Raw genomic sequence first — 4927 nt, forward strand, 5'->3', positions numbered from 1 at the left:
AATAAAAAAAAAAAAGAAAAGGAAAAATACGAGAAATTGATACAGGTCTAAGAAGAGAAATTAGAAAATAATTTAAATAAAGGTGAAGAAAAATACTAAAATAATAGAGATTCAGAAAGAAAACAATGAAAATGGAGACAAGTCTTAGGAGAATTTATTTTTTAAATGATAAGTAAAATTGAAGGAAATTCTAAATTAATAGAGATACAAGAAAAAAGAAGGGTAGAAATTGGAGACAAACCTTAAGGGAAAATGTAGAAACATTTGTAAAATTTAAAAATAGAAATGAGGAAGGCAGAAAGATAATAAAGGTATGGATATAAAAATTAAAAGAAAAATTTAAAAAATGTTAAGCAAAAGGAAGATACTAAGATAGAAACAGAGGAAAGTAAGCCAATGATTATTAAGAAACCAAGTTTAGCTTATGATGTTCACAGAAAAGAAACTACAGGAGATGCTGAATACCCACAAAAATATAAAGAATTTAAATATTACCCCATAAAAAGCAAGAATTTAAAAATTATAAGGATACAATTTTAACAGAAAAAGCAATAATCTCTAAAGGTTTTAAGGAAAGCCAAAATATTGGAAACTTCAATTGTGGCAAGCAAGGTCATTTCAAAAGGTATTATAGGCAAGGCATTCCAAGAAACAATGCTTTCTAGAGATATTTAAAAAAAAAAAAAGGATAAAAACAAAAAATGAAACAAAACCCTAAACAAACAGACAAACAAAAAGCCCTGCTTCACTTCTGGAATATGCAGAAGATGTGGCAAACGCTGACAGTAGACTAATGAATATAGATAGACAAAAGACAAAAGGAATAACTCCTTGTTGGGAAATGTACCAAGAGGACACAAAATCAAAATCAAATTGGTTAATTCAGGTCAACCATGGAGAAACTCATCTACAGAAAAACTAAACAACACTGTTCTAGATATAAACATTAGTTACTCCTATATCAAGGCCAGATCATCTTCAATAGATAAAACAAATTTTCAAATCGACAAAAACAAACCAACAAAAAAACCTAAGTATTTTTGCAAACTGCTAAGTATGATAAGAGATCAAATTTAAAATCACAGGGAGATGGAACTCAAAGAGAGAGAAAGAGAGAGAGATAGAGATAGAGAGAGAGAGAGAGAGAGAGAGAGAGAAAGAGACAGAGACAGAGAGAGAGAGAGAGAGAGACAGAGAGACAGAGAGACAGAGAGACAGAGAGAGAGGCAGGCAGACAGACAGAGACAGAGGCAGAGACAGAGATGCTTACTAAACAGAAAGGGATAAAAAAATCTCTGAGAGATAGATTAAAATTTGTTGATTCGTTGCATTAGGGGAAAGTATATGGTCTTGTTTTCACAGGAAAAGAAAATATATGGATTTCATCTAAACTAATAAAAATCAGATTTGACCAGGGCAGAACTTCTGGAGATCCTGACTACAGACAGAAAGAAATCAAAAAGATCAATCAGGACGTGATTTGCTGATCCCTCCACATGGGAAGAGCTCTGAGACTAAGAGATGAACATGTCTCCAGCCATAACTTCAGAAAAGCATACCCCAATTAACCATTGGCTTCAAAATCCTCAAAACGTAGCATGCCATCCTTTCAAAAAGCCTAGAAAGAAATTTATAGTACAGTTTGTTTATACTCTCCAAGCTAACTTATAAAGAAAGACACATACCCTCTACCTGTTCATATAAAGGACAGAAAATCATCCTAACTGAACCGTTCACATTGCACATTCCATATATGCATTAATTCAGAAGTGTTTAAAACTCGTGAAACTTATGTTTACAGATCCCAGCGAAGTCAGTACAGCCCTGACCTTACTCACCGTTGGGATGAGAGACACTGAAGCACGTTCCTTCCAGTACCTTACCTGATCCTACTTTCAGACTACCTTAGAGTTGATTCATTAAAGCCTGCTTCCAGGACAGCTTCAAAGAAGGCTGCCAGCCCCAATTGGTCCAGCATCACAGACTGTTCCAGGCAGGGCTTCAGTTAAGCCCTGAACTTTCTCAGCCTGCAAAACTTGCACAGCAAATATTACAGCTAACTTTCTTAAGGCTGGCCAATATCTAAAATTTCTTGGGCCTACAAAGAAAAAAGTGTGACACCTAAAATGAGAAGGAAACAATTTTAAGAAAACCACACCCCATTTCCAAGAGGTGGGGTGGATGGTTTTCAGTCATGCGGTACATGATGGGTGTTTGTTGTCATTTTAGGGGAGTTGATTATAGGACTGATAAGGGAAAGGGTAGATTATTGAATCTAGTTTTAGATCAAGGAGCATTAGCATGCAAAAAATTTTTACATCTGTATAAATCTTGGTATATTGATACAAGTTAAAGTTATATGTAGTTTTGTACGAACAAAACTTTTTGCTCCAGCATGCTAAGGTGTGGTCCCTATGTAATTCTTAAAAATGTCATATAAAGTTCTACTCCTTGAAAGCTGTTATTAAAAACTGTTTAAAATAATTAAGACAGAAGTCAGACAATTAAACCTAGGGTTATGTTAGATACGTGTTTAATTACAAGATTACATTTCATAGATTGAACAGATAGTAAACAGTGAGAAACAATTCAGATGTACTATAAATTGATGGTTTTCAAAAACCTCCTAGATCCACAGAATATGGCATCGATGGATATTCTATAATAAAAAGCCTTTTTGACAATGAGACAGGTTTGTTCCTGGCTATAACCCCATTCCATTTCAATTGTGAACATCATAGAACCTCTTTATGAAGTTTGCTTCATTGTGACAAGCTAGTCACTAGACAAGAAAATGCCCTTGCTTCAACTATACACCAAATACTATCTATGTAGCAGAGGATGGCCTTATCAGGCATCAATGGGAGAAGAGGCCCTTGGTCTTGTGAAGGCTCAATGCCCCAGTGTAGGGGAATTCCAGGGCAGGGGGGCAGGAGTGGGTGGGTGGGTAGGGGAGCACCCTCATAGGAGCAGGGGCAGAGGGGATGGAATAGGGGGTTTCCAGAGGGGAAATTGAGAAACATTTAAAATGTAAATAAATAAAATATCCAATAAAAAAGAATACTTTCTAAACTGGACAACTAGATGCAGGGAAATCAATTGTCCAGCCTTACACAATGCCTGCTTCACAGAAATAATGTTCAAATATTCTTGGCTAGAAGGAAAAAGATGATGCTCCAACAACAAAGAAAATTTGAGGGGACTTTCCAGTTATCCAACTATCTCTATCATTCCTTTAATTTGGAAGCTGGTTGCATGTACTTCCTGCATATTCAGGTAATATTTATTACTTCTCAAGTCTCTGATTAGGTAAAAGACTTGATAGAGTATCATAATTAAGCATAAATTATTTAGGATTTAAGAAAATGTTTTTGGGTTTATGAAAGTTATATTAGAAACTGATTTCAGTACAGAATTATTATATTATTAATTTAAGAGAAACACACTTTTATTGGACCAAAAGGGGAAGATGTAGGAATAATGTTATTGTGCTCTCTGTAAAGATTATTCATGTATTATTGAAATGCTGAATTCTATCTCCCATATCTGGCTATACCTTATTTTGAAAATCTGTCTCAATGTTGTTTAAAAATTACTCCCCAATTATCTCATGATTCGTCAATAAAGAAGCTGATTATGTAATGACTGAGCAGGGGAGAGAATAGTGCTGGAGGAGGAGGCAGAGAGAGAGTAGCAGAGAATTTGCCATGGGGAGAGAGTCCAAGATAGACCATGAGACCTGGAGCAGAGGACTCCATAAAATGCAAGTATCTTGGAAATTTTGGCTATGAGGTAGTCATATTAGACTAGAGGATTAAAAGAGTTTTTGTTGCCTTAAAGTTTGCTAAAAAAAAAGAAATAATAGTCCAATCTCAATTATGTGGGATCAAGCTAGCTTCTAATAGAGAAATTCCCATTAAAATAACACTAATTCCCTTGATCAACTTCAACTGTCTTATGATTCAAGATAAGACTTCACTTTATTGAATAAATATGGAGAAAGTGGAAAACATTATCTGTTCATGAGTATAGTGGAAATGCTTCCAGGTTCTCTCCATTCAAGCTGACATTGATTATGGGCTTTTTGTAAATTGTCTTCATTATTTTGGGGGCATGTATATTGTATTTATAATTTCTTCAGACTTTCATTATAGAGAGATGTTGGATTTTGTCAAAAACCTTTCCTAGATATATTAAAATGATCTTGGGTATTTTTGTCTTTCACTCAATGTATATGGAGTATTACATTTATAGATTTACATGTGTTGAACCATCCCTAAATCTTTTGGATGACACCTCCTTAATCATGGTAGATGAACTATTTTTGTTTCCTTTCTTGTTTAGTTTCTAAATATCTTATTGAGAATTTTACATCTATATTAGAAGGGAAAATGATATGAAATTCTTTCTTTGTTAGGTGTTTATGTGATTTAGGTATCATCACAGCTGTGGTCTTGGAGAATAAACTGGGCAATATTCCTTTTGATTCTATTTTAGGGAATAATTTGAGGAGTATTGGAATTAAGTATTCTTTGAAAGTCAGGTAGAATTATGCACTAAAACAATCTAGATAAGTCAATCATGACCCTTCTGTTGTCCCTACCTGAACACATATACCAAAAGAGTATCACAAATGACTATGAAAATATCGAATTATTATGCTCATTCTGTCCATCTGCCATGTTCTTATTGTCACATGCCTGGCTGATAGTATCCTGAAGTATATTAAATGCATGGTCATATTGATTTGCTAACATGTTCTATATCAAGCTGTCCTCATTCCCAAGCCATTGGGATATAATTCTAATGAGACATCATAGATCAATAGTGGACTCCATGTGCCTACACATTATCGGAGGTGCATTCCTTGTATCCTATCTGATCACCATGGATTAAGGTTGCTCCTCAATAACAACATAAACAATAG

General features: G+C 34.6%; 1 long non-coding RNA gene across 1 annotated transcript in view; it reads left to right on the plus strand.

The window, feature by feature from the left end:
* The first annotated feature begins 2707 nt into the window (after nucleotides 1-2707).
* Nucleotides 2708-4927, plus strand: part of LOC116070017 — a 5221-nt gene continuing 3001 nt past the window's right edge. Inside the window, exons 1-2 of the long non-coding RNA XR_004110255.1 lie at nucleotides 2708-2905; nucleotides 3162-3276. This is a non-coding gene — a long non-coding RNA (uncharacterized LOC116070017). The remainder of the gene's footprint in view (nucleotides 2906-3161; nucleotides 3277-4927) is intronic.

The sequence above is a fragment of the Mastomys coucha genome, unplaced genomic scaffold (assembly GCF_008632895.1).
Source record: "Mastomys coucha isolate ucsf_1 unplaced genomic scaffold, UCSF_Mcou_1 pScaffold1, whole genome shotgun sequence".
NCBI classification, from domain to species: Eukaryota; Metazoa; Chordata; class Mammalia; order Rodentia; family Muridae; genus Mastomys; species Mastomys coucha.